The sequence below is a fragment of the Podarcis raffonei genome, chromosome 3 (assembly GCF_027172205.1).
Source record: "Podarcis raffonei isolate rPodRaf1 chromosome 3, rPodRaf1.pri, whole genome shotgun sequence".
NCBI classification, from domain to species: Eukaryota; Metazoa; Chordata; class Lepidosauria; order Squamata; family Lacertidae; genus Podarcis; species Podarcis raffonei.
Window position 1 is genome coordinate 103,670,353 of NC_070604.1, and position 17,961 is coordinate 103,688,313.

At 43.4% G+C, this 17,961-nt stretch overlaps 1 long non-coding RNA gene across 3 annotated transcripts in view; it reads left to right on the forward strand.

Moving 5' to 3' along the window:
- LOC128411217 (uncharacterized) overlaps positions 1-17,961 on the forward strand; it is a 45,971-nt gene that overhangs the window by 12,184 nt on the left and 15,826 nt on the right. The window lies entirely within an intron of this gene.

The window sequence follows — 17,961 nt, forward strand, 5'->3', positions numbered from 1 at the left end:
CCATCAGACTCCTGCAAAGGCAGAGGTATGTTTTCATTTGGCACCTGAAGGTGTGTCAGATGCAGTTGCCAAACAAGGCCGTGCCTTGTTTACAGGTAAGGTTTACAGGTTAGCAATGTTTTTAGGCAATCTGGTAAATAGTATGTACAGTGTACAGCGTACACCAATGTACAGTGAGACATTGGTCATCTCTGCTGTATTGAATGGATGCAGCAGATCCTGTGTCGTAAGTGTTTTTCAGTGAAATGATTGCAGCTTAGTCATAGGTTCAGGGTGGGGAAACTCCTCCTCATTTGGCACTCTGTTTGGTCCCCAGGCTGCCCCCTGACTTTCCAGACCCCAGCCTACTAATCAAAGGTAAAATTAACATTCATTGCTCCATCCACTTTGCCTCTGGCTCTGTCAGGATCCTAGAGCCCTCCCAGCTCCTTCCCAAAGCTGGGAAGGTGCTAACTAGACTTAGGGGAGGAGGTGGGAAGAATCTAGCACCTTGCTTACCCAGCTTTGGGAAAGCAGTTTGAGGCCTGTGGAGAGGGGCCCCTCAAATGTTGCCAAGGGCTGCCCAAAATGCCTTGAGGGTTGCATTGGACCACCTTGTGCTATGGGATTGTAGGTGATCAGAACACGAGTCAGCCGTGTGGTATGACTGCAAAAAGGATGGGCAAAATTTTAGGCTGCATCAATAGACGCAGAATTAATGGAACTTTGTTCTGCACTAGCGATATATCATCTGAAGTACAGTGTCCAATTCTGGATCTTGCAGTTTGAATTCTTCTGTGCAAAGCTTGTAAACTGCTGGTGGGGAACCTCTGGCCTGACACAGATCCCAATTTGGCCTTTCCCCCAAACCACACCCACCTACCCTATACCTGACGTCTTATGTGATGTCATGTGTGATGCAGGGACAGACACTCAATCACAGAGTCGATCCATGCAGAGAGCAGCTTTGCCAGCCCTATGTTTGGTGCTTTGCCAAGCAAAGGGCCGGCAAAACCCCATGCGCTATCGTTCCCAAGTGCCTGGCAGCCAACTGGCTATTGAGTCCTTGGGAAGTGCTGCGCAAGGGACACCTGGGTGGGACAAACCGCCTGTCAGTCATCTGACATAACGATGCCTGGTGATTGACAAGAGAGTTGTCCAGCCCACCTGTCAGCACCAGCCTATGGGGGGTGAGGACAGATAGCGATCTGGCCCATCAGGCCAAAAAAGGTTCCTTGATCTGGACAAACTGGAACAGTTTCAGAGGAGTACAATGAAGGTGGTCGGTGGGGGGAAAGTCCCATGAGAGGAAAGCTGGAGGAACCAGGTATGCTTAGCCTGGAAAAGAGAAGAGTGAAGTTCAGGTCAATTCTGTGTCCAGGGCAGCTGTTTACCAGCTCCATCTCGTACGCAGGCTGAGACCCTATCTGCCCACGGACTGTCTCGCCAGAGTGGTGCATGCTATGGTTATCTCTCGCTTGGACTACTGCAACGCGCTCTATGTGTTGCTACCTTTGAAGGTGACCTGGAAACTACAACTAATCCAGAATGCGGCAGCTAGACTGGTGACTGGGAGCGACCACCGAGACCACATAACACTGGTCTTGAAAGACCTACATTGGCTCCCAGTACGTTTCCGAGCACAATACAAAGTGTTGGTGCTGACCTTTAAAGCCCTAAACGGCCTCGGCCCAGTATACCTGAAGGAGCATCTCCACCCCTTTCATTCAGCCCTGACACAGAGGTCCAGTGCCGAGGGCCTTCTGGCAGTTCCCTCATTGCGAGATGCCAAGTTACAGGGAACCAGGCAGAAGGCCTTCTTGGTAGTGGCACCCACCCTGTGGAATGCCCTCCCACTAGATGTCAAAGAGAACAACAACTACCAGACTTTTAGAAGACATCTGAAGGCAGCCCTGTTTAGGGAAGCTTTTAATGTTTGATGGACTACTCTATTTTAATATTTTGTTGAAAACTGCCCAGAGTGGCTGGGGAAACCCAGCCAGATGGGCGGGGTATAATAATAATAATAATAATAATAATAATAATATATTATTATTATTATTATTATTATTATTATTATTATTATTATTAATTATACACTGGGTTGAAGAAAAACCTAGTCATAATCAGTGCAGACCCATTGAAATCATTGGGGAGGGGCTATAGCTCAGTGGTCCCAGGTTCAGTCCCTGGCACTGCAAGGTAGGGTTGGGAGAGACCCCTGCCAGCACTGGGGTGCCTGCCTGACTTCTACCTGGAGGGTGTGTGTACTGTGCCCCATTGGGGTAGTGGTGGTGGAAATACTCGGGGGGGGGCATAAAAATGGAGGGGCCAAGGAAGGTCAGTTGGCAGGGAGGAAGAAATGTCCCTATTTTCATCTGAGGAATGTTGGGAGGTATGTCTATTAAAGGCATGGGGCAGGCACATATTAATAGTCCGTTTGGGGTATCCAATGTTCTTCGGACCCAAAGCAGATCCATTGAAACCAATGGACTTTGGTGCATTGAGTTCAAGGGGCCTACTCTGATGTTGTTGGATATTATTGAATAGTACCATGGAATGGGTACCATAAATTCTTAGAATTTGTTCGAAATCTACAGTATTTATTTCTGAGGTTGGTCTTCAAATGCACAAATCATATGCAGTCTTTAGCAGGAGAATGATTATAGCCGTAATGGAAATTCTCAGTGTGGATTTGAACGTTATTGATGTCTGAGTGACAAAATACTTACATATAGCATGTGCCTATGGAGTTGCCTGCGTGATCTCTGAATCCAGACTGCAGAACTGAAAACAATCAGAAAGGAGCCCTTTCTTCATGACGTACTGTTTGCTGTGTTAAGTGTTGGCTTATTTATGCGGAGTTTGGGAAATCTGCCATCGAGCAAGGGGCCATCCATCAGCTAAGGAAATGAAAAGGCATTTGGGAATGGGAATTTGAAGGACACAGAAAGAGACACGCACAGAGAGAAATAGACAGGAGCCAGTCTCTTCTAAGTTCTTAGTTTGGGCACCAAGTTAAGACACAAAAGCATTTGCAACAACATTGTGGGAAGAAAGAATAAAAGCTGTACAGCCATTAAGGCAATTAAGGAAAGATTAAGGTTGCTTTTTGTTGAAAGACCCATTAATCAATAGGCCAGAATTCACAGCATGTTGCAAAACATAAGTCTACAAAAAAAAGAAGGAAAAAAAGGAAGAGGGGGCAGGGTGGGGGCACAGACCAAACCACTGGCCCCAATTCAGAGTTCCTCTTGAGAAGCAGTGGACTGTGTATAAGCTGCTGCATTCAAGGATCAGCTCTGATAATACTGATCACCTCTCTCTCTCTCTCTCTCTCTCTCTCTCTCTCTCTCTCACACACACACACACACACACACACACATTCTCTCTCTCTCTCTCTCTCTCTCTCTCTCTCTCTCTCTCTCTCGGCAAGAGTGTGGCAGTAGGGATACCTGAAGCCACACATGCACACCCAAAGGAGATAAGAATTTAATGCTACCAATTAGTGCTATGACGAATCTTGCCTTCAGCTTTCCAGATGATTTTTTGTCCCATGTGAAAGAGGCTGGATTTCTCTCGTCTCTGCCTCTTTCTCAGGAGGCTCGAGAAATTCACAAAATTTGCAGTTTACACTTGCCTTACACATGACGTGGCCAAGCGGGTGTGAGTAAGTGAACAGCCTCTTTCATTGTGCAATTATTTCTTGGCACTCTGCAATCTTCCCAACCCACACTTCCTAAAAACTCCATGATGTCCATGTTCGCTGCGCTTTCCTGTGAGTTCAGGCACATTGGAAGGCTGAAGGGTGCAGACTGCAAGAGTGCGGATGGGCAGAATGCACTCACAAAAGGTTAGACAAACCAAAATGCTTGTTTACAAAGCTATTGCACTACCAACCTTACTGTATGCTTGTGAAACATGGACCACTTACAGACACCATCTCCTACTTCTTGAAAGATTCCATCAACAGTGTCTCCGAAATTTTTTACACATCACTTGGGAATACAGGTGAACTAATACCAATAATACTAATACTGGAAAAAGCAAAGATCACCAGTGTTGAAGCAATGATTCTTCAACATCAACTTTGTTGGACTGGTCATGTTGTTTGGATGCCTGATTATCATTTTCCAATGCAACTACTCTATTCCAAACTTAAAAATAGAAAGCGTAATGCTGGTGGTCAACAAAAGAGGTTTAAAGACAAGGCAAATTTTTAAAAATGTAGTATAAGCACCAACAATTAGGAAACACTGGCCTGCGAGCATTCCAATTGGAGAACAGCGTTTACCAAAGGTGTCATGGGCTTTGAAGACACTCGAACTCAGGACACAAGGGAGAAATGTGCTAAGAGGAAAGGCACGCTTGGCAAATCCACACTGTGATCAACTCCTGCCCAGAAACCAATGTCCCCACTGGGGAAGGATGTGTGGATCCAGAATTGGCCTCCACAGTCACTTATGGACTCATTGTTAAAACCGTGTTTATGGAAGACAATCTTACTCGGCTATGAGTGATCACGAAAGAAAGAAAGAAAGAAAGAAAGAAAGAAAGAAAGAAAGAAAGAAAGAAAAGACAAGACACTGGTCACCTGGGAAGTAAGGCAAATACGATAAAAAGCCAACATCCCACTCATTATTCACTTGGATAATTTTCTAACTAAGTTTACTTTCTCATTCATTGAGGATAAATGGTCTGGGAAACATCTTGGCACATCGCTAGGACAAAGTTTGTGTTCAAAGGTTCCGTGTGCATTGGATGCATCATCCTTCTATGTGAACTGTTTTTCCCCATGAGGGATTGCAATGTATGAAAGCAGTAACTAAATATATCTTAAGCCAAATGATGTGGAGGCGTCGTAGTGAAAATTCCTGTTGTTTTGCATAAATCAAAGGCCTCTGTAAACAGGCAGGTTTTCAGCACGCACTGAAACTGCACAATCATTGGCACATGTCTTCTTTTTAAACACGTGCACCGTAAACCTATACCCGTCTACCCTTGGAATTCAGAGAGACTTACTATGCCCAACATGCCTGTCTCTGCCCCTCCCTCTTCTGGTCCTGGGAGACTAGGGGGAGGAGAGATGGTCACAGCCAGAGGGGGAGACACCCTGGCTTTGTCACCAACCTGACTCATCTCTGCCTCTTGGCCTCCCTCTTCTCCGGCTTCCGCCACTGCTTCTGATCTGGGATTTCTCTCTGCCATAGACTCTCCCTGCTCACCACGCCCTGTTACCTCTTCAGCTTCTGACACCTCCTCCTCCTCCCAGGCTTCTCCTTCTGACCACTTGTCATAGTTCCAGCACCAGTCCCCTGGCTCTGAGTCTTCTTTCCATGGGGGTTCCCCAGCTGGTGCCTCCCACTTTTCCTCTCTGTCCAGCCAGTCTACAACAGGAAGACAGTTTCCAGCTATTCCTCTTCCCTCTGGAGCCTGCCATGTCCACCCAAATCTGCTCCAAGGGGTCCTTCAACCCTCCAGAGCAGATTTTGGGGAGATGAGGTGCTATGGAGGGTGGGGAGTGCTGAAAATTGCCTTGCTTGGTATTCGGCTGACTGATACTTTTCGTCAGCACAGTGGTGCCACTTGAATCCCCCCGATATTTCCTTTTTAACTCTGATTTGTGGGAGAATATTTAGTTATTGAATTAATACATCTACTTGAGAAAACCTATTTGACTCTACCCAAGAGCAAGTCCTGCTATGATGATGATTCACAGAAGGGCCATTTCCACAGTAGGCCTTTGACTCTGGAACAAGCTTCCCTCAAAGGCGTATCTGTCTCTCACATTATCGAGTTCTTTCAGGCACCAACTCAAAACATTTTATCTATCCAGGCTTTTGCAGTTCAATAAATAGAAGATGAACTCCTAATTAGCACTGTTTGTACTCCTTTTTAATACTTTGGTACTAAATTTTTAGTGCCTATGTGTTTTTAGCTCTGTTTTTAAATGTTTGGTGTACATTGCCCCAGTGGCATAGCTATTAACATGAGTTTGACCAAACTGCGGGACGCAGTTGAAGACAAGAGTGCCTGGTGTGCTCTGGTCCATGGGGTCACGAAGAGTCGGACATGACTAAACGACTAAACAACAACAACAACAACACACACATACATAATTTTATTTGAATGCTGCCTTTCCACAGTTCAAACCATGCTCAAGGCAGCTTACAACATGTAAAAAACACATAACATAACAAAAGTAGTCATAAACAAGAAACAAAACATGAAAAAATATAAAACCAAACCAAACTAAACAATTTCTACATAAATTGCAACAAAATCTAAAATAAAGATGCAAAAAACAAAAACAAAAATCCCAAACAACATTCCAGTCCAAAAGTCTGTTCAGCATCCTTAGCTTTTGTAGCTGGAGTCAGTCAATGCTCCATCCTCCTACCCAAGTGGAAAGATGCCTGCAAGGCAGGGAGCAGGTCTTTCAGGCCAAGGTGGTAATCAAACTACCTTATACTGAGCCCAGATCATTGGTCCATTTAGCTAAGTGTTGTTGACTCTGACTAGCAGCTACTCTCCACAGTCTGAAGCAGGTGCTTTTCCCATCCTGACCTAGAGATTACATGGTTTGAACATGGGACCTTCTGCATGCACATAAGCCCAAAGTTGATAATAAGCGAAATCATGGCTCAGGTGGGATTAGAACCATGGCCTTTCCTGTTCACAGCCACTGCATCATCTGGCTGCGTGAAACTAACTCTCCTATTTGCTCCACACCAATCGCCTGCCCAATCAGAGAACTCTCCTATTGCTTCTGAAATGTGCTCCGGCTAGGGATCTGGTGATCTTCCAGAGGAAGTGAGGTTTCACAGAATGGAAGCTGCTACAAAGACCACTTCTGTTAAGAGCAGCTGTTGGTTTCTGCTGCTAATCCTAGCGCCTCCTGTTTTTCCAGCGGCTACCAATCAACCTGTTGCATACCACAGACTGAGGTTTTTGCCTTGTTATTTATTTTGCTTCTTGCTGGGAATGAGGTAGCCCTTTCCAACGAAAATATTCTTAAGGCTGCAACAACCATGGTGTGAGCCCCACTAAAAATTCGGCACAATTTATTTCTGAGGCGTAAAGTCGAGCTGCACAAATTATGAGTTGCAAGAGGATCAAAAGCAATCCTGATCTGAACTACCAAAACTCATATTAAGACTCATATTAAGGAGCCAATAAAATAGGATATGTGGCCATCCTGTTCCGAAAGGTCTCTTCCAGCCCCCAGGGGGGACAACAGAGAGAAAGAGAGAGAGGACATACAGAGGAAGGAAGAGGTAGGAAAGGTCATTGAATCATAGAATTGTAGAGTTGGAAGGAACCCCAAAGGTAATCTAATCCAACCCCCAGCAAGGTCTGTTCATTCACAAAAGGGAAGTTAGGATCCAAACCTTTGTCTTCTTCCATTAACTTGTTCTGTTTGCCAGTCTTATGACACGCATGCTGAGGGCCATTTATTTCCCAGCAACTTGTCTTCTGGAGCGGCAAGAAAGGAAACCCGTTGCTATGCACAGGCATCCCCAAACTCGGCCCTCTAGCTGTTTTGGGACTACAACTCCCATCATCCCTAGCTAACAGGACCAGTGGTCAGGGATGATGGGAATTGTAGTCCCCAAAACAGCTGGAGGGCTGAATTTGGGGATGCCTGGCTATGCACTTCCCATCTTCAGCTGGGCATGCCAATAGGAAGGGAGGCCCGTTGTTAATTCAGATTGCTGCTCTTCCTTTGAGCAACTAATTGAAATAAGTTTCAACAACTAGCTACTCAGGCATATATACCCAGTCATACCCATTGCAAAAGAAGAAGAAGAAGGGGGGAAAAGCCATCATGGCTATCAGTGAGAGGGTGTAATTCAGAATCACTGGCTTTGCAAGATGCCTTCAGGCTCCTATTTTGGGGTGGAAATGGGGAAGATGGGGTCTTAATATGCTAATTAAGAAAGGGAACAGAGTGGGAGGGCAAGCCGCACATGTTAAAACCTGCACCTGAAATAATTGGAAATTGGCTTAAAGTGGAGGCGTGTAACCTGATTGATTTGCCAGCTCCAGGGCACGTTGCTTCATCTTTGGAGTCAGGGTCATCATGCAATCCCTAATGTAACAGATGTAGTTTGAGAGGGAGCCGTCACTGGCGAGATGGAGCTGACAGCTCAAGCGTTTGCAGAGATGACTGCAACACGGCCAAGGGAATAATTATTTGGGAATGCCTTCAGGTCTGTGATTTTTACACAAGGCAGAAAACATTCTGCGCCCTACCCCAAGATGCCTGGAGTGTGTTAGAAGGCTGCTTGTTTTTTAATCACCTGAAAGCTATTGTTTTGGATGTTTCAAGATGGAAGATGGGTCAAAAACAGAGGGAGGTCTTGTTTCAAGACTAAAATAAGCTAGGAATATGCCAGTCTTTCACTCATAATGCCAACAACCTCTTGTGTCACAAGTTCCATGGAGGCAGTAAGTTGTTTTTGTTATTTCTACCCATGGTTTTTAAGTTGCAAATGAAGGGGCTAATATTTTTTTTTAATGTATCTGGTTGTTGTTTTAAATCAGGGGTGTGGAAGCTGTGGATCCCCAGATGTGGCTGGGCTCAAACTCCCATCAGCCAGCATGGTCCATGGCCAAGCATGATGGGATTTGTAGCCTAACATTTGAGGAGTCAGGTGCTTCCCATCCCTGTTTTTCAAAAGCACAACATTTGTCCCTTCATCCTGTTAACTCTAGTCTTTCACCCATACTTTTTTCTAACAGTAGTTTGAAACCATGATAGTTTCCCTAACAATATCCTAAAGCACTCCAGAATGATGGGCATCTAATCTTTTTCTGAAAAGCTGCAAGGCTGGCTTCCTTAGGAACCTTGTCTGTGGGAAGGGGAAAGTGATGGAATTGGAATGAAAATCTAAACAACAGAAGAGGATGGCCATTGCCTGTTGGTGGTGGGAGGAAGCAGAGATAAATAATGTAATTTATTTTTAAGCAGTGGTTGTATCTGGACAGAGGTCCCTGGACCGCAAAGGGGATTGAAACCATCTTGTCTACTCGCCATGGTAAAGATGTGTATTCTTGAAGGCCATTCTAATTATCTGTTTGGTAAATTTATAGGCTCCCACTGTTCAGTATAAAGACATACCCTCCAACATTTCTCCAATGAAAATATGGACACCCTATTCAACTACAACAACAATTTTATTATATATACCCCACCCATCTGACTGGTTGCTCCAGCCACTCTAAGTGGCTTCCAACATATATAAAAGCATAATAAAACATTTTTTAGAAAACCTCCTCTATACAGGGCTGCCTTCTGTTGTCTTCTAAAGGTTGTATAGTTACTTATTTCCTTGGCTAGCGGAATCGGATAACTCCATGCTCTCCAACATTTCTCCAATGAAAATAGGAATAGTGGGACATTCTGGGATCAAATCAGAAACCAGGATGGCTTCTGTAAACCTGGGACTGTCCTTGGAAAATAGGGACACTTGGAGGGTGTGAGAAGATGGCAAGAATAAGGGTAAAAAGAGATACCATCAAATTCATCCTTAAAATAATGAAGGGCAGCTGCTCATAAGAAGTTGTCAAAACCCAACAGAGCCATAAAACAGTGAACTCAGATCTCTATCCTCATTCCAGGAAAGTAAGAGGCAGAGGAGCTGAGTCTTAGGGGTTGAGGGGTCTTCTGCTCCCCCAATAAAATATTTGAGGGCCCCAGCCCCCCCAAAGTTAGTGGGTACTGCCATTCATGTATGCCACATCATGTGATTGATTATGTGGGACGGGGCTTACCTGCCCCCCCTATTTTATTCAAGTTTTATATATGCTGGGAGCTGCCCAGAGTGGCTGGGGAAACCCAGCCAGATGGGTGGGGTGTAACTAATAAAATTGTTGTTGTTGTTAGGCACCCCGGCAACTCTGATAAGCCTTATCAAAGTTCAAAGACACATCCCAGCCAAGCAAAAATACAGAGGATGTGAAGCAGGGCCAATTGAAGGCGTGACTGGGGAGGGGGTGTGGCCTGTGGAGAGTCGATTGAGACACAGTTGGAGTATCCTGGCCCAAAGGTTCCCCACTACTTGTGCAGGCTATTTTGGGAAGACACCAGAAGCACCAGAAGTGAGATCAAGAGGCACAAGCTGCAAATGAATCCAATCATGATGCCGTTAGGCCACATTAGCCAGTAGATAAATAATAAAGAAAGAGCAAAGGGCTTTGGTATCACATGTGTTGATAACAGCTCTGATAATGGTAGCAAAAAGCTGGAGAAGCAGTAATCTTCCAAAAATCGATCAGGAAGGTGAGGAAACTGTGGGATGGGATGGCAATCACTACTTAGAAATTGCTTTGGGAGGGAAGAATGCAAACACTCCAGATTTTCCAACAAAACTGGTGGTCTTTTATTCTGTACCAAAAAAGAGAGAAGAAATTATAACTATGGGTGTTCTTATAATATGATATAGTGTGACAATACATGATGCATTTGATCTAAGATTTAAGTAATATCTTGTAATTATGTAGTTAGGAAACTCATGTAAATATATCCGCATGCCATAAGATCCTGCAAGATGGCCTTGTTCCCTGCCAGCAGTGGTTTTTAAAATATTTGTGATTGCAAGTATAACAGAAAAGGGGGGGAGAGAGAAAGAAACAATGTCAGCTCACATTAACAATATGAATAATCCATCAGTCCTAATTTAAACATTAATATAAGCAGTCCATGTGTCCTAATAGATAGGCAGGTGAGCTATATATTCAAATACAGAAAGGGGCAGTGAGATCTTCAGACCAGGTGGTTGTTCATCCTTGCAACCTTGGAAGTACAAGTCTCTGCAACCATTCTGGCTTGCAGGATCCACTTTTGCTGTCCACCTGTTAGTCCCCACACCCAAGGTATATAATTTCAAAGTGCACAAACATCTGCACGCTTTCTCCCTGTGCTATGGTATCGGTCAACCTCCTTCCTCCAAGCTGCTGCGTCCCCTGAGAAGGAAACTGCCACTGCCATCAGGGGAAGAACGATATCTCTGTGCTAGTGCACATACTATGTGCAAAAAAAGCTGCCAGATTCAATTCCATATAGGGCAGGAGAAGACTCCTTTCTGAAATCCTGGAGAGCTGTTGCAAGTCAGTGTAGGTCTGGCCAGTGGTTGAGTCAGCTCCACATATTCCTAGCTTCTCTTCTGGGCAGAGAGGCTGGGAAATTGGGTGTGTGGTGGCTATTCATCATGCTGGAAGGACAAGGTTAAATCTCCTTTCATTCACTCACCATGATTCTGCTCCTGATAAACTCTATAACTGTTTTGGTGTGTTTTTTTAAAGTAGAAAATAGACACATTAAATGCACAGGCACATTTAACCATCTATTTTAATGGAAGGCAGTTGAGCTTCTTCCATCCCAAGGCAGTGTTGCTCCAAAGGGGCTCTTATGTTCTTAAGACAGGAGACTGAGAGCCCTGTTGGATAAAGCCAAATGCTCATCTAGCCCAGGATTCTGTTTCCCACAGTGGCCAATCAGATGTCTCTGGGGAGAACTAAAGACTGAAAAGAAATGAAAAACAACAGATTCACTCATTCCTTAGAGCTAGCTGATATACCAGTTTGCTGCTATGCTACAACTCTTGTGTGTCTTAAGTTCACAGTGCCGTTCTCACGCTTCCCCTTCTCCCTTTATTATTTCATCTGTATGCAACCTCTGGTGATAACCCCTGAAATATACTCAGAGTCGCAAAGTGATTTCATGCTCTTTATTCAGCTCATAGTGGTGAGGAGGAATGAATGAAAGTCCCCTCAAGGTATCTGCTTTATATACATTATTTACACAATGGGCTGCACATGATTGGCTAATTCCGGAATTCTACTGTAAGCCAATCAGGTTGTGGATTCACTTCTATCTGGAGCATGATTGGGTGGTTCCTGCCAACCAATCATACTGCTGCATTGTTCTAGGACCACTCAGACTGCTGCATTCTGAATCCTATTGTTCTAGGACCAATCAGACTGCTGCCTTTTGGATCCTATTGTTCTAGGACCAATCAGACTGCTGCAGTTTGGATCCTATTCAACTCAGTACATAACAACCCCCTATTTCCCCAAACCCCTGGTTTTCCGAATTTTCTCAGTTCATCTTATCCTTACAAAGTTCATCTCTTCGTAATCACAGGGACTAGCTCCAAGAGACCACTTGCATTGTTTGGGATTCTACGTGTTGAAGTGCCCCATGTCAATATTTCTGTCGAATGCCTGCTGAACGCTGAAACATATATGTTACAGACTCTCGGAAAGTGGCAACCGGGGGCCTGCCATAAGCCAGCAATCTCTATAGAATGTCAACCCTGTCCAAGGATTCGACATGAGATGCATTGTAACCAACAGAGAACGATATTCAGTGTATTGCTAAGGTTACAATAGTACAAGAATTCTCTTTGTGCAACTGAACACTCTCCTCCCCCAGCACAATGACCACATCTGTTCTAGGTTTTTCTCCAACCTTCTGGAGCAGATTTGGAGACCACGTGGGGTGCACGGGGGCGAGGACAAGAGGGGTGAATGCCCCATTGCGGTAGTGACAATCCTTGCACTTGCACAATTATTTACTTGAATGCTGTCCTGAGTCATAATCAGAGCAGAGCCACTGGCATCCATGGACTTGAATTAGTTGTGCGACTCATTGTATTTTTAATTACAGACTCACTCTCTTGTCTGATTTCAGTTTTTTGCCCTCTTTGCAGCTTTTGCTTTAAGTGGGAAACAGATCAATAGAATCTCCAATATTGTGGCTGATTCACATTACTAAAAATGTAGAGATATTGTAAGCAGGGTGTTATGGGAGGCCATGTAAATCTGTCACTGTACAATAAGATGTGCACCAGGTGTACATAATACCTCCATCTTTTGAGTTGGAAGAATCATGGGAATAGATTACAGATGTCTGTGATGCATATGTTATGCCACGGATGTGATGTGATGCATATAAATTTCGACATTATTAGCAGGGAAAACAGAGTTTCAGACAAAGATTTCCCTTGTTCCTGCTAAGTTCTCCCTCTTCTTGACTAACCCAATATGCCTTCCTGTCTTCCACAAAGAGCCCCTTCTGTCTCTAAGCCTTCTTTAAGGTTTTCATTTACCAATTGTCCTTTTATTTCCCCTGTAGAATTTGTTTGTCAGTGTGCTTTCTCTGTCACCTTTAGTTAACACTTCCACCAAAATCCCATGCGATTACAATGCATTGGCTTACAACTTGTGGGAGATGTGGCTCATAGATGGCAACATGTGGCAGGCAAGTGACAACCAGGTTATTGCTGTTGCAGTTAAAACTATGCATCTTGCCTCATAAATCAAACCACATACCTTTCCGAGCTCCTCTGGCTTTTCTCTAAGAACGCTAGAATATGGGACTGGTGTCACCATGACAGTAAATAGAAACTGGATCAGGTCTTTAAGAGCAGAGAGAGTGCAGCTATTAGCATCGGAGACAGAATTACTGTTATCATTCTGCATTAATCTGACTCCTTTCCTGTACACTGCCCTCTCATTGTCTTCAGCCATTTGGAAAGTGTTCCCTTAGCAAACAATCAAACCCACCAAGTCCTCTGTCAATAAATTTTATTTGAGAAATATAGCGGTTGCAATACTGATGAATCTTGCTTTCCCCTCCTTGCTTGTCCTGGCTTCCTCCGCCCAAGAGCTGCATTTAGGCAAGAGCAGGTGCCCGTTCTCCTCCGGCAAAGGAATCACAGGCGAACGTTGAAGAGCACCCATATTTAAATACTGTATAGCGTGTCTATTTGCATATCTTAGCACATTTTCTCTGCATGGAGTACATTTCAAAATAACCAGGGTTGCGGGGTGTTTGGGTCGGTGGCTACTGGATCTGTTGATAACTTGAAATATGTAAATACATCTCCTCTCCCCTCTCCTTCCCTCTCCCCCCCGCCCCCCGCCTTGCTTTCTTCTTTTCTACAACCAGTGCTTTAGATTGCATTAGCTGTAAACAAAGATGTATTTGCAGGGGCAGTCGGTTTGAGTTTATTGTTTATGTAAATCTCTCTGAATGTGACATAGCCAGATAGCTTCCTATGTTGTGCTGATCCACGTTTTAGGCCTGCAGCCAAAAGTATTTTATCTTTTTACTTCATTATAGTGATCTTCCAATTAGCTGTGGTCTGTAATACCCTGATTTTGGTGGCAGTGGTTTGGGGAGGATTGTTTGATAGTTCTGCTCGAGAGGCAAAATGAGTCGCCTTATTATAGAAAGTGCAGAGGTTGTGCAGTAGCCGAGTTCTGTTGCAAAGTTTGCCGATAAGGGGAAAACTGGCCCTTGAGCATCTATTCTCTTCTGTATATTAACACTTCTAATCTGCGCTGCTGATAAAACTGGAAGCCATTTGCCTTTGCAGGAATTAGTTCTGCCTCACTTGTGAAACCAGGCGATGGTGATTAACCTTTAAACTGTCCAATATTCTCAGCAGACTCCTGCTCCAGATTAGAAACTATTTAGTTACGACCAACTAAATTAACAACATTCCCTCCTCTGAAGAATAAGGTTTGGAAGGTATGCATTTTAAGGTGGAATTGTATTTGAAAACGGGAGAGATGTGCTTGTTTGCTTCTCACAAGATGCACATATTTGGTGGCGATGGGGCTGCCTAAGAAAATAGGTTCTACATTTCGGAGAAAAGAAGCAAGAGGCCTAAATAGAAGAAGCCCGTGTCCTGTAGATGCAATTAGTTAGTAGCCATTGATGAACATGTAGATTTGATCCAACCCTACCTATACATGTTTGATTATAGGTAGGTGATACATTTTGGAGAATGTGTATATTTGGTTATGTGCAGATGGGTGATTTAAAAACACACACACACACACACACACACACACACACACACACAGCGCAATTATTAAGGGATATTTCACTCCCAGCCATACTAGTTACATAAAAGGAAGTTCCATCATTTTGAATTAAATTTACTTCTGTGCGAATCTGCTTAAAATCAATGCAGAAGTTTACAATGGACACCACCAACGCTAATAAACTGGTGAATTAATCAGCTTTTTTTTTATAAAAAAAGGCTGTAATCCTGCATCCACTTACGTGGAAATAAGCTCCATTGAACTAAGTGGAACATACTTTTGAGCAGACATGCATAGGGTTGAGCTGTTCCATGATGAATACAATGGGGATTTTTTTAAATCTTGAGGTCCAAGGCTGAAGGTTCAGGAACTATATTTTAAAATAATAATAATAATAATGACGTTGGTGTATTATAGGAACAAGGAGGAAATTTTAAATATGACCTTCGCTTTAAACAATAAATGTAGCTTTTGTTTATTAAATGTTAGGTGATTTCTCGGGTTAATTTATTTAAGCCTAATCAATTGATCAATTAAATGCTTTAAAAACTGGGCAATTAATAATTTTCTGATCTTGGACTGGCAGATAGCACGCAGGCACACACACATAGGCTGTGATCTGAAACACAATGGTTTGGAACCAAACTCAGTAGAGATCAATGAGACTTAATTCCAAGTAAAAGTATATTGAGGATAGAGTGCCAGCTGTCTCAGATTTGAGATGGCTTGGAAGATCTCTGCCACATAATATGACAAAGAATGTGTGATAAGGAGAAGGTGAGCAATAGCGGAAAGGAGGGGAAGATCATTTTCTTTTAGGCAAAAAGGGCTCTCCCAATTTTCTCTCTCTCGGGGTTAAGCTGAATAGTGGAATAGATGTTATAAATATCCACAGCAGCCCCTCATGCCCAATAGGCTCCAGCTGCTGGGGTAACTTTGCACTGAGCTATTGCATCTAGAATTTTTTTTAATATAATGTAAAACTTATCAGTTGAAATGTAACCTCCAACTCACATGGCATAAAGACAAAAACGAGGGCATTTATGTAATAAACGGTGTAGTGCTTGTCCGACATGCATGAAATGACCGTATTGTTCTCCCTTGCTGGAGAACAAAATCAAAATCCCCGTTAGCAATGTTTTTCTGTTTTACCAGTTTTTACATTGGCTGCCTCCTTAAAAATTGCTAATCTAGATACTACATTAGTAGGGTGTCAGTCAAACTGCAATCCACAGTGAAGCCTTCTTCACATACCAATTTAAATCATTCATGGTCCTTTCTTTGGCATTATTCAAAAGATCATAATAATTTTCTTGTGCCCACAGCACAAAAAAAATCAATTATTTCCCCACAAAGACTTGAAAGTACTTAGCGAGTGCTGCAAGAAAAGCTGAGGGTTATATCAAATTGAAATTGCACTCATTACACACAACACAATTAGTTGCCACTAGTCTGGCCGGTCCTTTAATTCTGAATGGCATATCTTTATTATTACAGAAACAAGCATGCAAATGGCATTGTTCAGGATTTGCCGAAATCAATAGGATATAGTGCTGTGTGTTTGGTGGCCACTGTCACTCAATCGGCTGTGGATTTGAGATAATGTGTGTATTTGAATTAATGAAGGGAATGTGAGACATCATAAGTGACACCCAAATAAAAGAAATGGGTACATGATATTTGTAATTATTCTACTTGTGTTTTTGTTGTAAATACTTGTGCTTTTTGTTTTTTAATCAAAGGATTAATTGCATTTTAATAAGGCATTATGATTTTCAGAGCTTTAGTTAATTAAAACTTGTAGTATATAATTATGAAGTGATGCTGAGATTTTTCTAAAGATCACCCATATGTTTTGAATGTGTACATTTTCCCTCTTCTTGTTATGCAGTTGCTACATGATTCCCTCCCCTCCCTTTCTCTTTTTAATGAATTATATTTAAATGTTTGAGAGATGACGGGTTCGAATTTCGGACAGATTTTTTAATATATTTTTTTGTAAGTGGCAGCTACAGTACAAAATGTTCATGATCTTAGGGTTGAGTCATAGACTATGTTTCCTTTGGGCTTTTTGAGGATGCAGGACTCATTCCCTGCATCTGCATTGCACAATTAAGGAAAAAATGAATATCATGATGTGGGAAACACAATGCTAATTGCTGACCTGTGAAATGACCAGACCCGGAAGCCATTTGGGGAATGTTTTACCTGCATAGCACTGAAATAATGGAAAGGATGAATTTAGGGATAAAGCCAAAAAAAAGTGACACCACCCCCCTCACCGGAGGTGAACATGCAGCTATTGCCCTGATCCAGGTTGTTGAAATTGTTGCGCTCCCTTGGTCATATGCTGCTTCCTTACTCACAAGGAATGCTCATTTTGGACTCACAGCTGTCCATGGAGGCGCAGGTCAATTCTTTCTCCAGGGCAGCTGTCTACCCTATCTGCCCATGGACTGTCTCACCAGAGTGCTGCATGCTCTGGTTATCTCTTGCTTGGACTACTGCAATGCGCTCTATGTGGGGCTACCTTTGAAGGTGACCCGGAAACTACAACTAATCCAGAATGTGTCAGCTAGACTGGTGACTGGGGGCAGCCGCCGAGACCCCACATAATACCGGTCTTGAAAGACCTACACTGGCTCCCAGTACGTTTCCGAGCACAATTCAAAGTGTTGGTGCTGATCTTTAAAGCCCTAAACGGCCTCGGCCCAGGATACCTGAAGGAGCGTCTCCACCCCCATCGTTCTGCCCAGACACTGAGGTCCAGCGCCAAGGGCCTTCTGGTGGTTCCCTCATTGTGAGAAGCAAAGCTACACGGAACCAGGCAGAGGGCCTTCTCGGTAGTGGCACCCGCCCTGTGGAATGCCCTCCCATCAGATGCCAAAGAGATAAACAACTACCTGACATTTAGAAGACATCTGAAGGCAGTCCTGTTCAGGGAAGTTTTTAATGTGTGACATTTTAATGTATTTTTAATCTTTGTTGGAAGCTGCCCAGAGTGGCTGGGTAACTCAGCCAGATGGGCGGGGTACAAATAATAATTTATCATCATCATCATCATCATCATCATCATCATCATCATCATCATCATCAATATCATACCTTTGTATGATGGTAAGCAGCAATTGTGGCCCAGTA